Genomic DNA, 20,962 nt, shown 5'->3' with positions numbered 1-20,962 from the left:
TGTCCGTTTTTGGGAGGTGCGCAAAAATGGATCTGTGGGTCTCCTGGAATTTGGCCAGCAGAAACAGATCGAGTTTCAACCAAAATGCACAAGCCTACTGCATATAGGGAAGATCATTTTTATTTTTTATTTTGTCTTAATTTGTAATAATCTTCTCTGCAAAACCTGCAGTAACTAATGTGAATCATAATACTCTTTGTTGTTCAGTGTTAAGCAAATGTTAGTTGCCATGGCTTTTTATATGCATTCATTCTATATACTTACACAGAAAAAATTGAAATAAGAAATATCATTCTGATATAAGAACACTGTGTTTTAGATGATGTCCTCTTTACTGGAAAAGTTGCAATAACGGGCTGAGGCAGCATGTTTTAGCTTCATCCTCAAAGAAATATCTCAAATTTCAAACTGCTAGTGAGCAGCATGTTGTTGGCATTGTTTTTTTCAAATTAAAACCCTTCTACTTTTGAAGGGTATTTCATATTTTTACTCTCCATAACAAAAGGGTCAGTGAGTAAGACCTAGCAATCAGTACATGATTTTAAATATGGCCTTGGAGATAAAATGTAAGCAACTGACTGAGATCCTATGTCATGTTTGCACAATGTAACTGTACATTCATATACACAGTGGTTGTATTACACCACTGCTGAACTACAGTAATGTGCAATTGATTATACATTAACTAATATATGTAATTATTGTCCTGCTGTGCGTTATGGAAGGTATAAGACTTGTTTATTCGGGGCTCAAGATTTGCCATAAATGCCTTGACCTTGACTGCACAGTAAACACTTGCTGCTGAGAGACACTGGTAGTCATTTGCAAAAGCACACACCGCCATGCAGGAGCCTGTCAAAGTCCAGGAAGGTGAGGCGTGACAAAGGCTGAAAAAAGCAGTAGCCTTGCATCCCATGCTACCTACTAAATCTGACTGGTCTGGGAACTCCATCCTGCCTTGATATCAGAAGGCTAACTTTGGGGGGTAAATGGTTCTCCAGGATCTTGATAGCACCTCAAAACATCTACTGGCCTAATTGTGATTATCTCACATTCAAAGAAATGTAGGCTGACCCTGGCAACTATACTCTGATCTTGTGGACAATGTTTTATTGAAATTTTCATAACATTTCTTTTGGTAAAGTGCATGCTCCTAGTATGTAGTCTCAAGGAGTTCTTAAATTGCTTTCTTTCTTTAATAAGAATAAGAATAATACTTTATTTCTTAACTGCCCTATCTCCGCAGGGGGACTCAGGGCGGTTGTCAACACATATGGCAAACATTCAATGCCAAAAAAGAGACATATAACAAGTGATATCAAAAATGACACATCACAAAAATAGGACAACCATTATCAGGGATAAGGCCCTCTCTCTCATTCCCATCAGCCGTGCTTGAAACAGGGGTGGGACCGAGAGCAGGGCCTCCTCCACAGATCACAGTACTCAAACCATTTTGTAAATGGAGATGCGGTTTTGCAAATAGTCTGGGCCTGAACTGTTTAGCCAATGGAGCTGCCACAGCATGGGAGTCATCCTCTCACAATATGGCACTCCAGTTAGTAACCTGGCCTCTGATCTCTGAACCAGTTGCAGCTTCCGAACTATCTTCAAAGGCAGCCCCACGTAGAGAGTGTTGCAGTAGTTTGAACGGGTAGTAATCAAGGCATGGACTACCATGGCAGGTCTGGCATCTCAGGGTATGGGCACAGCTGGTGCACAAGTTTTGACCGCCAACAGCTGGGATTCCAGGGTCAGCGATGAATCCAGGAGCAACCCAGACTGTGAACCTGTGTCTTCAGGGGAAATCTGACCCCATCCAACACAGGCTGTAATCCCACACCCTGATCCGCCTTCTAACTGACCAGGAGTACCTCTGTTTTGTCTGGATTTGCCTTCAGCTTATTAGCTCTGATCCAGTCCATCACTGATGACAGGCACTGGTTTAAGGGCAGGATGGCATCCTTGGCTTTTGATGGAAAGGAATAATAGAATTGCATATCTGGTCAAGTAGATGGAGCAGATTTTTTTTTCCATCCACAAAATACCCACAGCCAAGGTGACAAGCTGCTACTTTATTGAAAAATTGTTGCCTCAGAAACGTTTACATAAAAATGTAAACGCTGGCTTGGATTCCCCCACCTTCTTTTTTCTTTTTAGTATTATTACCCTTCTCTCCATCTGATGATACATCTCCCTGTTGTGCGGTTTTAGGTACCTTATGATCCTCACTTAGTGAAATAGTTTTTTGTTAGTCTATCAGTTGATATGATACAAAAGGAAATATGATGTCATAGAAATACACTGGTTCATTTTAACAGATTTATATTAAGAAGGTATAAAATAAATCCGGGTGTAACTTCATTTAGTCATGTAATTTATTTTTATGAAGCAAGTCGTATGGTCTTGCCTTATGTTGTTGTTGTTGTTCATTCGTTCAGTCGTCTCCGACTCTTCGTGACCTCATGGACCAGCCTACGCCAGAGCTCCCTGTTGGCCGTCACCACCCCCAGCTCCTTCAAGGTCAGTCCAGTCACTTCAAGGATGCCATCCATCCATCTTGCCCTTGGTCGGCCCCTCTTCCTTTTGCCTTCCACTTTCCCCAGCATGACCTCTAGTAAAGTGCCCTTGGAAAAACTTTTATTTCATCTTACCTGGAAGTCAACAGCAATATATCTCTTTGCATTACAAGCTGATAGCTAAATGGTTCCTATTTGGTGAGTTTTATGCCTTCCTCTTGCTGCCCACAGCTATAATTCCTACAATTATTTTTTCTGGCATTTTTTTTATAAAGATGAACTGCTACCTATCAAGTGTGATACTTGAACAGCCTTTTCTCCATAGGGGAAAAAAGATTACATAGACAAGGAGAGATGCAAATTAGCTGAAAAATATTGAGCCGACACTGAGTTTAAAATTGCTGAAACTATGCATATTAAATTTTATATTTGGCTCAAAATTTATATTTGACTATTTTTTAATTCATGTGTGGCAGCTCAAGAGCGAAGATAACTCTAACCCATTAAAGAAAGCTTGCAAGCCTGTATAACATATTACAACCTGCCTAATGCACGAGAACATATAAGTGGAACCTCATTAGCTCTTCAAGGTTCTAGAAAGCAGGCCTAGACTGAGATCCTTCATTAGGGTAGATAGCAAAAATATCTGTGTGAGTAGTTAGTTACATATGAACCATGCCACAAAAATCTTGCATTGAATGGCAGCCTTGAGCAAATGAAGCATGTCACTGAATGTGCACTGAAAGCACAAACACATATCCAGGCACAATATATAGCACGCACCTAAGTAGAATGCATAAGTGAAGGTAAAGGTTTTCCTCTGACATTAAGTCTAGTTGTGTCCGACTCTGGGGATTGGTGCTCATCTCCATTTCTAAGCCAAAGAGCCAGCATTGTCCATAGACACCTCCAAGGTCATGACTACATGGAACACTATTACCTTCCTGCAGAAGTGGTACCTGTTGATCTACTCACATTTGCATGTGTTCGAACTGCTAGGTTGGCAGAAGCTGGGGTTAACAGTGGGAGCTCACCCCGCTCCCCGAAGTTGAATTGCTGACCTTTCGGTCAGGAAGTTCAGCAGCTCAGCAATTTAATCCACTGCGCCACCAGGGGCCCCTAGAATGCATAATGCATGTGAAATATCAAATTGTGCACTACTTTTCTGCAACCTTGAACTGAGCAGAGATATTCAGCATGGGATGAAAAATATCCAACCATTTCTTTAGGGGTCTTTTTGAATCTTTAAGACAGCAGCAGATAATTATTTCTGGTATTTGTGTGAACAGATCAATTCTTATACACAAATCCGAACCATTTGTTATTAGCCACTCATTTCCAGTTTCTCTGAATGGCTGTCAGACATGGGTGTATAGCCAGCTTGATTTGTGTAGACAACACAACTGACTTTGATACGTCTGGCTTAGATAAAACTAGAATGACTTGGATTTTGCCATCTGACATGCCTAACATTACTAAAACCTTTTTAGGTTTTAAGAAATATTTACACAAATGTAACATCCTGTGGTTCAGAAGTAATTCAGATGCAAAGTTGCCTCATTTTCTGAACTTGATATTAAGTGTATCTGGGAAGCAACAAGAATTGAACCAATCATGAAGCTTTAGCATGATGTTCAATCCACATTATGACTTAAAGAGATGGTTAATAAGAAAGAAGGTGGCCTCCAAGCAGATATAAGGTAAGCAAGTTCTGTTCTTGTCAAGATTTTCAAGGAATATATGCAACTATACATGTGGTAAGATATTCATTTATTTGGAACTCTGTTTTCCCCTATGTTATGATATAGAAATGCACAAAATTGAACAGTTAAGCTGTTCAGCTCATTAGCACAGATGTGGTGGTAGTCATTAGCAATGGCAATTTATTCTAACAAAAATAGGAGACACCACATAGAGACACCTGGAAAGGTGTTGCTCATTGGTTACTTGTCTCCATCTGTGAAGAAAAGCCATTTATGGGTACCCCCTGTTCCATGGATCAAGGGGATTTCTTTACATTACTGCAAATATCCCAAAACAAAGATTAAAACTCATCTCCTAATTTGTAACTTGGGCCACCAAATAAGAAAGGAAGAATATAAAAAATTCAAAGTAATAGGGAGAAACTAGTTTCTCTAGGCTTTGAAAGATGGCATTATCAATAACATTTTTCTCCACTGTATATTTAGAAAATGCTGTTTTTTATAATTAAAGCATGCAAAAGGTAACAGAGAAGAATGCTACATGAATGAAAAGACTTTTTTGCACACCCAATGGCAAATCTAAGGCAAGAGGATACACACTAAGACATATAAACTGATCACAGTTTCTCACTTCTGAGTTCATTTTCTGAAAGACTAATGATAGTCAGTGTTTCCTTCTTGTTTAAAAGTCCAGTCTGCAACATCAAATGAATGATTTACTGTTTTATCAAGAATGATTTGTGTTGCATTACAATCTGGCACTCAAAGTTAGATGTCACATTAATAATATTTTACTATGTTGTTGTTGTTCATTCGTTCAGTCGTTTCCAACTCTTCATGACCCCATGGACCAGCCCACGCCAGAACTCCTTGTCGGCCGTCACCACCCCCAGCTCCTTCAAGGTCAATCTAGTCACTTCGAGGATCCCATCCATCCATCTTGCCCTTGTTCGGCCCCTCTTGCTTTTTCCTTCTATTTCCCCCAGCATAATATTTTACTATTTCTATCTCCTATGGCTGACAAATTAATTTCAGAAAAGTTCTTATGATAATTTCTCTCCACCTCCTTGTTTTTGTTTCTTTTTTGCACACGTACCCTTGCACAGATTTATATTTGAAATATTCCAAGCCAATATACTGGATCAGAGCAAATACCCGAAAACAATTTTGTAAACATATTATGGGAAACAGAAGAAAGAACAAATAGAATATGGTGTGCCCCCTGTATCCATAAGGGATATCTTATTTCCTTTAATCTTTTAGCTTCAGTACAATTCTGTTGAAAATGCATTATGCACATCTATATTCCAAGTGCTACTTCAGTCAAAAAGGGCAGAGAAAAATAATTCTGGAGATAAGGGCAGAAGGATCTATAGTCATGTGATGCAGTGTGGGTACAATGTTGGTTTTCTTGCCACAAAACATTTCTAGCTACACATACAGGAAGTGTAAATGGGTGATTCTCTTGGCTGAGAAAATCACCACTTTTCAGCACTGTATTGACACACTTCAGTGCATCACAGAACATGAGAACTAACTGGAGAGAATAGAAGAACTGATGTAATGGAACTATTAGGAAGAAGCTGTCAAGGAAAATGAAGATACTGTAACACTGAGGTAGAGCCCCGGAGGGCAGACACTATCAGAAACAGACCATACAGATGCTCTCCAGCTAAGCAGTCATTCCTACATCTTCCTAAGATAATGATAATGAAGATGCCCAAACAGGAGACCAGCAACAAGAGATACCTCTAGATAAGGAAGGAATGAACACACCATGTTTCCCCAAAAATATGACACTGTCTTATATTTATTTTTCCTCAAGAAGACACAGTATGGCTTATTTTCAGGGGATGTCTTACTTTAATTCAGTATGGTACAACAATCTTCATTTATAGGATGATCTCTCTGGGCTCAGTAGCAGACTGCTTGCTGAAGCTTTTTCCCTATCCCCTGGTATTTGTGTGGGGTGAGAGACCCACAGATCAGTGCTGGGGTCAGTGCTGGGGAGTGCTGTGGTTCAGCCAGATGAAGATCTGGGTTTTGGGGGGTCAGGTCCTGATGGTTCTCTAGGTGAGCAAACAAAGGGGGGCACAGAAGGGGTTTTAGAGCAGGATGGTTCTCCAGCTGATGGAACGAAGGGGTTTTTGGAGTAAGATGCTGTTACTGAGACAAAGTGTGAGAGTGAAACCATTTTGGAAGCCAGCAGGCAGGAAGGGGAGGGTAACATTAGCTCATCCATGGAAGCAGCTGGCTTAGATGGAGATACCAGGCTGCTTCTGAGGAGACAGAGATTCAGGTGCAAGAAAACCCATGAGAAAGAGAGGTAGAAGCAGGCCTCTCAAGTTCAAAGGAATGTGCTCATGTTTTGCAGTCCTTAAATTAGGGAGAGAGCTGTTAGAATTTTAAATCAAGCAATGTCGCTACTGGAGTATGGAATTCCTGTCTAGTTCCTGATTCATACCTTAGTTCAAGACCTTAGTTCATGGTCAAGTTTTTCTCCTTGTTTTATGGATTTACCTTTGGATTCATGCACATGTTTCGTTCCTTGTTTCCTGGATTAATGCTCATGCTTTAACCATTATTTGCTGGATTTACTTATTGCCTTTAGAACTTGCTTCCTTTAATAACTCTTGGAGTTTTACTCTGCTATTTTCTTAAAGTGTCTTTTGCCCCTTAATATATATTTTATCATTAAACTGTTTATTACCATGTTTGGTTTCTTGGTGAGTGCTGTGAGCAAGGTGAATTCTTGCTGAAGTGCCACACGGAACAGCAGCTTTACTGGTGTTTGTGGTGGGTGAGAGAGACCCACAGACTGTTGTTGGTTGTTGTTGGGAGAGAGAGACCCACAGTGCTGAGTACAATGGCAACCACAGTTTTACTTTCCCCCCTGAGAACACACAATACATAAAACGGGGCATTCTATTCCTCACTTCACTTCTTATGTTTCCGTCTATGCCTCAGCTTGCAGCACACACAGAATGTAACCACGCTCTGGTTACATCTCACTTAGACTACTGCAACGCTCTCTACGTGGGGTTGCCCTTGAAGACTGCTCGGAAGCTTCAAATGGTCCAGCGTTCGGCAGCCAGGTTGCTAACAAGGAGCGGCACTCAGGGAGCACACCACTCCTCTGTTGTGCCAGCTCCACTGGCTGCCAATCTGCTACCGGGCACAATTCAAGGTGCTGGCTTTAGCCTATAAAGCCCTAAACGGTTCCGGCCCTAGTACTTACCTCTCCGAATGCATCTCCACCTATGAACCGACTAGGACATTAAGATCGTCCGGGGAGGCCCTGCTCTCGGTCCCACCCGCATCGCAGGCGCGTTTGGCGGGGACGAGGGACAGGGCCTTCTCAGTGGTGGCCCCTCGACTGTGGAATGCCCTACCTGTGGACATCAGACAGGCCCCTTCACTGTTGGCATTCCGGAGGAAGGTCAAAACTTGGCTTTACGAACAAGCGTTTGGCTAAATAGTGCAATGGAATACAGGAAGATGGTACAACCGAACATAGGAATTGGTATAAAGGACTATGATTACGGATTCTGATTCTGATTTGTTGCTGAGGCACTACGATTACGATAATGATTGTTTTTTGATCTTGTATGTCTTGTATAATGTGTTTTTCTATATTGTTGTGATAACCTTTATTATGTAAACCGCCTTGAGTCGCCATTCGGCTGAGAAAGGTGGTACAGAAGTAAAGCAAATAAATAAATAAATAAATAAATAAATAAATAAATAAATAAATGACAGGGGCGTGACAGGGGGACCTTGTATGTTGCATAGCCATGCCTGTCACTTATGTCTTATTTTCGGGGTATGGATTATATTGCACAAATGCTTAGAAATCCTGGTATGTCTTGTTTTACGGGTATGTCTTATTTTCGGGGAAACAGGGTAACTACTAATTGCAACAAGAAGGGGGGAAATGCTGGTTAAGAACACAATGCTCAGTGTTATAGACGGACCTGTGTGTCAGCCTGACAAGGTGAACTGACAAGATACTGCCCCCCTGGTGTGGACATTTGGGATGCCATTGATAACCCAACTTGTCTGGTTTAAACACGATGGAACTTGACCATAGAGTCATACTGATAGCAGTCTTCAATACATCAAGAACTGTCACAGAAAGCAAACCTGTTTTCTGCTGCCCTCAAAAGTGGAACTGGATCTAATAGTTTTAAGTTACAGAAAGGTAGATTTCAACTGAACATTAAAAGAAACTTCCTGACAACAAAATGGTGAGAAAATGGAGGTGGTGGGATCTCTTCCTCTGGACATCTTCAAAAAGAGACTGGACAACTAACTGCTGGGAATGCTCTAACTGGAGACCCTACACTAGGCAGGGGGTTGAATCCTATGGTCCATGAGACCCTTTCCAACTCTATATTTAATGAGTTTATGAAAGACTGGAGGGATTCAGTTTTCAAGTCAGCATTCATCTGGTTTCGTCTATGAAAAGTGTTCAGCATTTTCTTGTAACATTTTTGTTGTGATACCTACAGCTTGCTTCAAGTGCACCAAAGGTTATTGTGGCCAATGAACTACTATCAAAGAGTTACTGTGTGTTTTCCAGGCTGTATGACCATGTCATCACAACCTCTGAGGATGCCTGTCATAGATGCAGGCAAAATGTCAGGAGAGAATGCTTCTGGAACATAGCCATACAGCCCGGAAAACTCACAATGGCCCCATGATTCCAGCCATGAAAGCCTTTGACAATATACTGAGAAGAGGAATTGTAAATGAGAAGGCCATGGACCCTGTTCATGGAAGAGAAGGGACACTTTTCACGAAAGTTTTCTTCATCTGCATCCCCTTTGCCATTTTCATTGCCCAATAATACTTTAGTTTTGAGACTGCCTCAACCAACATATAGCTGTGTTGGTAGACAGTTATGGGAGTGATAGTTCAAAAAAATATAACTCTTCCAAGCTTTGGGTATTTATCAGTCATAAAGTGCTGAACTTATTTATGAAAATGCTTTTAGCATGGAAGATAGAGGCGTTCTTCATGGTCCTCCCTCATCATACATAATTTTCACACATACGGTTTACAAAATGATATAAATAGCTTATGAATGCGGATGATTCATAAATAGCAATACAGAAACACACAGGTTTAGCACATTTGAGTTTCTGCAGGGCTGTTCAGTTGTTTATAAAGTCACTCACCTTCCATGTTCCAGCATTGCTGCACAGGGATTTGATAGACATTTTGTAATGAGAAGCAAGTTGGAAGATGTTAGGTCCTTGCCCTGCAATTTGTTCCTGAACCTTATACAATTAAGAGTGTTTGTCCTTCGTGTCCCCAGAGTTGTAAATGTGGGCAGCACATAAATGGTATGTGCTCAGATTGTGAAGCACCTGTTTGGCACAAGCACACAAACCTGATCAATTTCAAGGAAGGCAAGCATTACTTGCCTCCAAGCATTTTGTTTGTAGACAAACTAGCTGCTGATTATTCATAAGCAAACTGTAGAATGATGCTGCTCTCAAAAATCATGTCTCTCACTTTTTGAAACCACAGGTGCTGATGGAACTTCCATTGACACGTTTTTTCCAACTAAGCAAAGTCCCCATGCTCTCCAGACTGCATGTAATGCTGTGCTTACACCACAATAGAGCTTTTCAGACACCACACAGTCATTTAAAAAGAGAAACAAGAACTAGTGAAAAGTTTAATAGCTTTCTAAATCCATTTTCACACACAGACATTCAAAAAGAAAAGAAAAAACAATGGTGCACTAGGAGAGAGTATAAAGGAGGTTGGTTCTTCTTTTAAGCTCGCCCAGACCAAACTAAGCTCTTGCCTTTCACCACTCCACCCAGGGAAAGGGATGATGATGATGATGATGATGATGATGATGATGATGATGATGATGATGTGTGCTTATTTGATACTCAACAAACAAGATCACTACACTGGCTTTTGTATTTGATCACACATCGGACACTTCCCAAGTGTCTAGGACTGTGTGATGTATCGGCAAATAATCCGTACAATTAGGGTGGCCTTTTGCAGCTGACAGGTGGTAATTTTGTCAGCGCCTATTGTTTTTAAGTGAAGGCCAAGGTCCTTAGGCACTGCACCCAGTGTGCCAATCACCACTGGTAGCACCTTTACTGGCTTGTGCCAGTCTTTGTAGTTCTATCTTTAAATCATTATATCATGTAAGCTTTTCCAGTTGCTTCTCATCAATTCTGCTGTCACCTGGGATTGCAACATTATTATTATTGTATTGTCGAAGGTTTTCATGGCTGGAATCATTGGGTTGTTGTAGGTTTTTCGGGCTGTAGGGCCATGATCTAGAAGTGTCCTCTCCTGACCTTTCACCTGCATCTATGGCAGGCATCCTCTGAGGTTGTGACCTGTGCCGACAGGTGGCAGGTTCAAATCCGGGGAGAGGCAGATGAGCTCTCTCTATCAGCTCCAGCTCCTCATGCGGGGACATGAGAGAAGCCTCTCACAAAGATGATAAAAACATCAAATCATCTGGGCGGCCCCTGGGCAACATCCTTGCAGACAGCCAATTCTCTCACACCAGAAGCGACTTGCAGTTTCTCAAGTCGCTCCTGACACGACAAAAAATTATTATTATTATTATTATTATATTTGTAGTCTGTTCTTCTCTCTTGATTGACACCAAAGCAGGACATTTTCTTTCTTTATAAAAGATAAGGTATACTCATATACACTAGAATCAATTTTTAGATTAAAAATTATACTTAAATATATTAGTATAAAGGGTGGTTGACTTTATAAAGTTATTTCAGAAAGTGATTTGTAATTCTTGAAATGATGTTTCAGGCAGATGAAAGTTTTGGTTTCATAAACAAGAGCAATAAGACTTGCAAGCTGGAACCCTTCATAGTGATTCTGATTCTTTCCTTCTGCAGTCAGACCTCCATTTTCATTGGGTTTAGTGGTGCGGGGCCATCATGAAATTGGGGAAATCATGAATTAAAAACACTTTGTTTTTTAAAAATCTGAGAAAACATTTTCTAGGAATCTCTACGTGCTCCAGCAGAAAAAAAAGACCTTTCCCAGAGACATTTTTTTTAATCAAATCAATGAATAACCACATTCAAAAAAGTCAAATCCACAAATGTAGAGGGCCAACTGCACAGCCTATACATTTGTATATGTCATCCAGGCCTGTGTCATTTTATATTACTCAGCCTATTTATCTTCCTTTGGCAGAAGCCATCCCAGTTAATCCTCAGTCATTTTGCTTTATCAGCTGCTTTGAAAACATCCCAGTTTTTTTCCTCCAACTGCCCATTTTATCCTTCCTCACTGGCTTAGCTCAGTTTCTACAAACCGAGACTGAAATTCAAAAATATTTTGCATTCACTTACTTCAACATGAGCAAGAAGATAAGGTGTACTCGTACTCTTGTGTTTCTCAGTATATTCAAGCAAATGCAAACTTCTGCAGCCAATCCTATCTTTGTAACAGGCCAGGCTTGACTGTGGAGCCCCAAATGGCTTCTAGTAAAGGTAAAGGTTTCCCCTTGACGTTCAGTCTAGTCGTGTCCAGCTCTGGAGTGGTGGTGTTCACCTCCATTTCTAAACCGGCATTGGCCATAGATACCTCCAAGGTCATGTGGCCGGCATGACTGCATGGAGCACCATTGCTTTCCTGCCGGAGCAGCACCTATCAATCTACTCACATTTGCATGTCTTCGAACTACGAGGTTGGCAGAAGCTGGGGCTAACAGCAGGAGCTCACCCCGCTTCCTGGATTTGAACCATCAACCTTTTGGTCAGCAAGTTCCGCAGCTCAGCGATTTAACCCACTGCACCATTGGGGGCACCATAATGGCTTCTATAGCTGAGTAAATGGAATAAATACAGCTTGTGAAATGCAAGGGAAGAGAAGAACCTAGCCATTTAAGATGGGCTCTTCTTGAGATCTTTGAATTACAGCATTTTTAGAAGTGGACACCAGGTGTTCTTATTATTGTTATTAGTATTACCTTTATTTAGACCCTGCCTTTTTCCCCATGGGGACTCAAGGTGGCTAACACACCACACTAAACAAGTTTAAAAGGTGCAATACAAAAGTTTTTAAAAAACCAATTAAATACTAACAGTGTTGTTGTCCAGCCTTTGATTGTTCCTGCACCTGATCTCTTTGGGGATTCTGGGCCTGATAGTTAACTTGATGGCACTAGAGTTTCTGGGCCTGCAAGTCAGCAGGAGCAACAGGAGAGCTAGCAAGAGATTTTAAGCCCTTAAAATGAGCAGTCTCTGTCTGAAGGACACATTCCAGAAAGGCAGATAGCTAGGGAAGCAAGATCAGAAACAGAATTGAGCTCAGAGGATAAAATGAAAGTCCAGTTGGACAGACTAGTGAGTAGTTAGATAGGAGATTTGCATTCCGTCAACACAGAGCTTCTCAGGAGAGTGTAGGAAGGTCAAAATGCCTATTAGCCAAAAAGTCTTTATCAGTTTCCTAGGGGAGAAGACATGATTTTCTGTCTATGATTTTTTGTTGGGCTTGGTCTCCGTGTAAGCTGCCCCGAGTCCCTTCAGGGAGATGGTGGTGGGATATAAAAATAAAGTTATTATTATATTAGCTAGACCAGCAGGCTGTTTCTCCAGTCGAGGCAACATTGACGTTTGAGAATAAAACTTCTGTCAAGTCAAGGGATTTCTAGTTCCATGTTCCCTTTTTGTTCATGTTTCCAAGTTTCTGAGGACTGTTCCTGAATCTTATGTTTTGGATTTATTCTGCTTTTGTATTGCAGGTTTTTGATGCTACTCATGTACTTTGATTTCTGTGGATTCATCATGATATCTGGACTTTGGTTTTTTATACTATTTTGCTGAATTGCTTTTCTTATATTCTTCAATAAATTGCTTGTGTGTGATAAGTATAGAGGTGATTCCCAGCCTTGGAGTGCAACAAAAAGTGTGATAAAACAGAATTAAAATCAAGTATATACACTCAAAGAACCTTTAAAACTCATATTCAATCTTTCTTTCACACAGACTGCAGGAGTGCATTCCTGATCTCTTCCCACCCTCCCTGCAGTTCAGATTTTTGTTTCTTCTAGAGATGTGTGTCAACCTTCTATTTTAACCAGTTTTCCTTTCTGTTTGGTGAGGAATCCTGGAAGCGGAAGTCAACAATGTACAGAGATCTAAATGATTCCCATCTTTATACAGTGAACGGTTTCCAGTTGAAAGCTACCCTTGCTGAAAAGACTAGTTCCAAGTCCAGTTTACAGATAAGGAATGAATAGAAGGGAAAACAGGAGCTTTGAGGTTTCTTATCAAATGTTAGCACCTGGTCAGCACACTGAGGATTCACACAGGCCACCTGATCATGATATTGCCCACTCTGGTGAGGCATACTAGGTTTCTTTTCTATAGTCTAGTAATGTTTTTTTTTTTATTTGCATGTTTTAAAATAGGCAAGTCTGTCTCTTCTTTGCTTGGGGATTTTTTTTAGATAGTTACACTAATAGATCCAAAGTTTTTTTGGGAAAGGAAGATGCTGTACCCAGAATGAAGTGTGGAGATCCCCAGGTTCTCACCAGAAACAGGAATTATGGCTGGTCATCTAAGAAGGAGGAGCCACACTTTTAAAAACACATACATTTTATCCACTTTTCAGTCCTCATAGACCCATTTATTATGTTTCTTGAAAATCATAGGATCTCCACCTGCTGTTCTAAATGTAGATTTTACAGTGGAACTGATTTTTATTTTCGTATGTCAAGCATAAAATGGTGCTTCATTGTAAACAACTGTTGCTAGGTCCCAATGGGCAGCTTGCTTCAAATGTGCTTATTATAAACCAATTCAATTTCTGATTTCATCTCATTTCACTGGCTGAAGGATATTAAAAGACATTTAAAGTTAGAACAGACTATCTGGAATGGAAAAAAAAATCACTAACATTTTCTCCCTGGAAGATTAAGTCATAAATAATCCAAGGTCTACATGTGTTAGTGCATTACATGTTACAATACGAAAAATATTGGAATCCTGGAATACTATCATCATCACAAACTAAAAGGAATTATTGCTATGTTGTGGAAAGCCTCTCAAATCTAAAAAAATCATTTTGTTTTTCAAGTGACACCTAAACAGTATGTATGCAAGAGTAAGGAATAAAGGCCAGATGACACATGGTGAGTCTCTAAAACAATAGTGCAATAGAGCTTACTTCCCAGGTCATAGAATCATAGAGTTGGAAGAGATCACATGGGCCATCTGGTCCAAACTCCTGCCATGCAGGGAAAGCACAGTCAAAGTACTCTAACAGACGGCCATCCAGCCTCTGTTTAAAAGCCCCCAAAGAAGGACCTTTGACCACACTCCAAGGCAGAGAATTCCACTGTTGAACAGTTCTTCTTATGGTCATGAAGTTCTTCCTAATGTTCAGATGGAATGAATTTACACTGTAGAATGAATGCAGTTTAACTCCACTTTGACTGCCATTGCTCAATGCTATGGAATTCTGGAATTTGTAGTTTGGTGAGGCATGAGCACTCATGGTAGAGAAACCTTAAAACTACAACTTCCATTATTCCATAGCATTGAGCCAGGGCAGTTAAACTGCAGTCAAACTGCATTTATTCTACAGTGTAGATGCACCCCAAGTTATTTATTCTAGAATTCCTGCTACCCTATTATGTGATTTCAACTACCACAAAAAGTGCAGGTTTGAGGGCCAATGTGTCTAGCTCCTAAGGACCCGAATGAGACACCACAACTACATCTGATACTGCAGGATCTCAACCTGTAATTTTTATAGCAAGGTGTTAACATGCCTATTTAATTCAAAAAAAATGTATAATTTCCCCAAAAATGAGTATTTTTATTCCAATTATTTAAATCAGTCCTTTTCATTTATTTAAATTGCCTTGACAAATAATGCACCTGGGGAAAATATGTTAAATGAAGCATAAAACTTATGTTTTTAGCAAAGAATCTGGATCTACAGAAGATATTTTTACCTCCTGTCAAATACAAAATAAGCAGAATATAATTACAGTGCCAGCATGTATATTGCATTTATTTTTCTCCTACATAACTATCAATTTTGTGTGTTCTGTTCGTAGAGAAAAAACCTTTTGGATTCAGATCTGAAGAAAGGTAGTTGTGTTTAATTCCTATTAAAATCAATGGGAGAAGGAAGCTGTTACAAGTTTTATGTTGTCCAATTTCAGTGGAGCTAAGTGTGACATGTATCTCTGAACTGGGATTCTGATAACTGGGTTAATAGAATTGGAGAAATCAATATAGCTAGGTCAACTAATTCCTTATCCTGCTGACAGAAAAAATCCACTACTACAACATCCCTGGTCAATGACCATTAAAACTTTTGCCAAATAGAAACCTATCGCCTTCCGATGCAATCAAATCCAGAGCTGAATAGCTCAGTCCATTGAGACTTATGTCCTCATTTTCAGTTTCTTCCTTTAGGGAAGTCCCTTCATATCAATATTATTCTTAAATTGTGTTGGCAAGATATGAACAGCAGCAACCCTCTTGGTGAGAGTGTTGCCGCTACCTCTCCTACATCTTTTAGCATAAAATAACTGCTCTGGGAATCTTTGTGGTTGAAAGTCAGTGTGAAAGAAATGCTAGACAGAATTGGCATGGAGGCAACCAATCACAGAATCTATCAAAAGACACGTGTTTGCTCTGTGAGATTCAGGCAGGATTTGAACTAGAATTGACAGGGTTTGAAACTGACACAGGCTTTTGTGCTGATAGAAACCAAAATTGGAGCTGAAGTAGAAAGGTTTTGGATTTGAGAAAGAATAGAGAATGATCGATAGTTTTGGAGAGCTTAAAGAATAGATTATATATATATATATATAGACAAACCTTGTTGTTGTTTTAAACCTTTCACAGTCTCTCTAACAAGTCAGAATTGGAATCAGGCCATGCATACCAAAACTAAAGAACCCATACAACAACACAGGCACAGGTCAACATTTGAGGAGTTACAGTGATGCCCAGAAACACAATCCAGCAAGGGTCTTACATGGGGAACAAGGACAAGGTGAGTGGCATGATTCCTAAAAATTGCAGTTTTGGAGCTGACCTGGATCTGTCAGAGGCATCGAATACATACAATAAATAAATACAATTAATATACAGACTTGACCTTGAAGGGAGGGAGGGAGGGTGGGAGGGCACTACGGCTGACAGGGAGCTCTGGCATGGGCTGGTCTATGAGATGACAAAGAGTTGGAAACAACTGAATGAATAAACAACAAACAACGTACAGACTGTCAGAATTGCACTAGTCTTTATCTGAAGCCATCTACTACAGAATCATGTTTAGCCTGTGGTATTTTAAAACTCACACATTCTACAGTAAAGCCATGTAGAGCCCATCCTTTATCTGTGCGTCCAATGTTTCCTGACTAAGTGCTGACCGTTACATTTATCCCTGTTGAAGTTCATGTTGTTTCTCTTTGCCCAGTACTCCAACCTGTGAAAATCACATTAAATTCAGTGTTCTTTCACATTAGGTGTGAACTTCTCTGCTCCTTCATTCAAATAATTTCTCTACAGATCTTAAACAAAACTGGGCCCTGCTGACATCGAATTTCCACTTCTTTCCAGAATGACAATAAATTCAAAAATAGGTCACCTAAGAATCACATTGTCTACTATACAATTTACAACTTTGCCACAAAAAGGCATAATTTTTGAACTTAAAAATAAAGGTATAGTGTAGCGGCATCATTCTGCTTCTCCAACAAACTAGTAACTGTTTAAAAAAAGAAAGAATACAAGATTAGTCTTTCATGACTAAAATCAATTTTGACTATGTGTAATAACAGAATGTCATTTCTAAATGCTAACAGAGTGAATGCTAATAATCTGTTAAGAAAAGTTTGCCATGTATTACCATCAAGTTGACTGACCTACACTTGCCAAATTCTCTCCCCACCTCATCCCTTTTGAAAATGTGGACTAAATTTGCCCACCTACATATGTTATTATCCTTATAAAACAGAAATGGGGGGAAAGAGCTAAAATGGAAAAAAATGAAAGTTTAAACCCAAAAATATGGCCATGCCCAGAGGGAAGGGAAGATGCAGTACATGGGCCTACTTTTTGTGGCACCAAAACTTCCTGTGGTCCACTTCCAAATGTTGGTGGTATTTTCATCTATTTCCACTCCAAACATTGAGAAAGTTCCCCAAATGTGCAAAAGACCTTCACTCCACGTAATACTCTCATACACACTCTCCATGGTGCATCAAAATACCTCTATCTTTGTCCCTTTCAAAACAATAAATAGAAGTGTGCAACAAAAATTAAAGTCCTCCACCTTGAACTATGCCATCCTCTCCCTACAGTGCTTTGTTGATGTTATGAAATGAGAAGGAATTTGTAGTGTTAGCATTTAGTCCAACTCCACAATTCCTTAATAGTTGCTTAGTTTAACCCATGGGTGCTGGCCCTTAGTGCCATTTGGAACAAGACCAGAAGTCTTGTGTGAACCTTCCTATTACAAATGTTGTGGCAGTGTAGTGATTTCAGCTAGGACTGTGGATAGAGAGGTCCGTTCCCAGTGAACCTTTGCTAACCCAGATCAGCTAGAATGGAGCACAGGCACTCTGAGTGGAAGGCAAAGCTACAGAAGTTTATTATGGTTTGGCCAAATAGGATGCAAGTACAAGCAAGGCACTTCAAAAGATACACGCATAAATTCACAGAAAAATACATGACATCTCATACGGATCTGACAGCTATTCAGATTTCCTGCCCCCCCCCCCCCCCAATTAGCTGAAAAGAGAGGGAGGCTAGGATCTGTACCTAAATTGCCTGGGTGTTCCCTTGATGTCACAGCAGAAGGAGATTCCTCTGGTGGGAAGAAAGACAACTGGAGGTTGGACAACTTAGAGAGCCAATCCATTGCCTTGGGAGTGTGCAAATGATGAAATGGATATGCTGATACTTATTTACTCAAGAATCCAATTCTCTGTAAAACAAAGGGTGCAAGACCCAAAAGACAAAGGCGATGATTCCAGACAATCAAGGGCTTGGCTGCCTGTATAGAGAGTTTTTGTTGAGCTTCCTCTTTCATGAGAGTGCCAGACTCTCAGCCTCAGGTTGAATAAACAAACATCCTGAGCTCATATACCTACATACTCACGCAAAGTTTTTGATATTTATCTGGAGGGACCTTGGTCATGATCTCATTTCCCAAGGAATAATGCAAACTGAGGGCTCGGAAAGATAGCTGCCTTCCAGATACATTTTGATACATTCATTTTATACAGTTTATATATTTTGTCCTTTTTGGAATTGACACAGTACATGAAAGGTAGAAGGTACACAAAATTCTCAAGTTGATACATTTTATGAAAGGGTTAGATTTGATAGAATGTTTAGGGTACGGCTGCTGCTAGATCCATTCCGAAGCCTCTACCAGTTTTGACACTTCATAACTTTGGAGCCACAGAAAATGTTTAGAAAATAAAGAATAAATCATATAACTTGCTAGAAGTTTCTTCCATGTTTTTATTATTTTGGGGAGGGGATGTCATTGCTTGATAACAGCAGCAAGAGCACAGAAAAAAATCCTAAGTTTGTTAGTAACTCTTCTATCAACTTCATCAGTGTCATAGAGCTTAGGAAAACCAAAATGTAAAGGCAGGCTGCATGGGATGAAAGATGTCATAGAAGTGGTAGCAACTACTGTACTGCAATCACTAGGTGCCTTTAGCTGCCATGTCAGTTGCTTAAAAATGTTTTAGATTCTCTTATGCTTGTGGGTTGCCCTCAGGGGCGGCTCAACCCATTACTCAAAGTAAGCATTTGCAGTATAGTTGATTCTGCCCAGGGGCGCTCTTGAGGCGCTCTTGGTGGAAAATAGACCTTGACATATGCGAGTTGTAGTTATTGGGATGTATAGTTCACCTACAATCAAAGAGCATTCTCAACTCCATCAACTCCATCCAAATATGGCACACAGAACTCCCACGACGAACAGAAAATATATATCAGTGATTGGTTGGGGGGGGGGGGGCAAAAATACTGTTTGCTTACCGTTGAAAATTACCTAGGGCCGCCTCTGGTTGCCCTATTAACTGATGAGCTGGATTGCTTTTTGTCAGGTAATTAAAATAAAGCAGTCATAAATCTGCTGCCTTTATCCCAGTTCTTTCAACCTTCACAAGAACTTGTCCTGAAGGCACAAAGATAAAAAAGTTCAAGTGGACTCCATACATTCAGCTTTCAATGAAAGTGGTTCTTTCTACTTTATTTACAAGAACTATATACATTAAAATCTTGAGACACGTCCATACTTGTTCACATGGCAAAGAACAGAGTACATTGTCCTTTTCCGGTTGGTACGGGAAATGGCATTTCTGACCTTCTAGCAATATTCTACCCCTCTATTATATTAACTCATTATCTACTGGAACATTTCTGACATATGCTGTTTAAACTACATGCTATTTTCACTCAAACACCATAAACACTGACATTTTTTCTCAGTTTTTAAAGTCAAATTGTCATCATGCTCATTTTAACAACCAACTGGCCCAAAAACATTTGCACCATACCTGCCACCATTTGTCTTGACCCTGAAATCTCAAGGACTGGAAAGCTGTCAATCTGACAATGGTAATGAAAGCCTTCTAAGGATGAAGCTTAAAAGTAGCATATAAAAATACTGTATGCAGAATAGCCCAGTTGCTTTGCTTTGACTTGTTTTGTTTTTTTCAAAAAAATCCTTTCCAACTGTCCTGTTAAAAGTACTTCTATCCTCCATTATCAATCTAGCCCTAGCATTGTGCCATCTTTTCCACTCTCTTTCAGGTTGGCAAATGCACTGGTTAGATCTCATATATTTGTCCCAGATGAACCCAGGAAGAGATTACCCAAAGATGCAGGGAACATTGTGCTTGCACCTATTGTTGTGGCTGATAGGAGAAATAATACCAAGAGTGATCCTTTGTTGAGGCAGAAAAGTATGGGTTTATTTTCAGCTGAGACCCTGGCATGGAATCTCCTCCAAAAGCAAACCAAAGTGAGGAGAAAGGCGTTGACTTTCCCTTTTATACCTCTTCAAATGCAGGCAAACAAAGAAACATGCTCCTACATACGTTAACACAATCACTACGTCACTATAACATCATAGAAATATCAAATTATATCTTTCTAAATGCATGGGGCATGTCTCAGCATTCAGCTTACAGCAAGTTAGAGATACTATGATTCTGCTTACACAGATTCATCAAGGGTCCTATTTTGACATGTCAGGAGGGAGGGAGAGAGACTCCTTACTTTTAGAAGCAATCAGGTATGGCCTCTACCGTGCTGTTCCAGGCCTCTGCAATGTATAGATAACAGGTCCCCCTTCTCCTCCCCCTTTCAACACAGATCTCCTTCAGCATCCTTTTGTCCTGTCAGCTTTCCAATACAGAGAAAATCTGATTTTTCTACATTTCAGTGCTTCTAATGTGCATACAATATATGTATAAATATCTGTATTTCCAATACGTCCACATCACTATGAGTGGTTTCATGGTTGTTTAAAATTGACTTTTATGTGCTTAAACAGCCATTTTCCAAGTTGCTGAATATTTTATTAATCACTGATATGGAATGCAGCCTAAGCAAAGAAAATTTTTTCTACAAGTATCTGAAATGTGACCCTATGCCAAACTTGATCATGCTTTAAGAAAGCTAGTCATGCATAATGCATGATTGACTTTGAGATTGTTCTCTTCGTGTT

At 40.0% G+C, this 20,962-nt stretch overlaps 1 long non-coding RNA gene across 1 annotated transcript; it reads right to left on the bottom strand.

The window, feature by feature from the left end:
• Window positions 1-16,391: 16,391 nt before the first annotated feature.
• Window positions 16,392-19,533, bottom strand: LOC137095901 (uncharacterized). Its single transcript, XR_010909048.1, has 3 exons — window positions 19,267-19,533; window positions 18,031-18,196; window positions 16,392-16,975 (listed from the first exon to the last, which is right to left on the bottom strand). It is a non-coding gene; the product is annotated as an uncharacterized lncRNA (long non-coding RNA).
• Between the last annotated feature and the right edge of the window lie 1,429 nt (window positions 19,534-20,962).

Source organism: Anolis sagrei, chromosome 1 (assembly GCF_037176765.1).
Source record: "Anolis sagrei isolate rAnoSag1 chromosome 1, rAnoSag1.mat, whole genome shotgun sequence".
NCBI classification, from domain to species: Eukaryota; Metazoa; Chordata; class Lepidosauria; order Squamata; family Dactyloidae; genus Anolis; species Anolis sagrei.
Note: the sequence above shows the minus strand (reverse complement) of the source record. Positions and strands in the feature narration are given on the sequence as shown.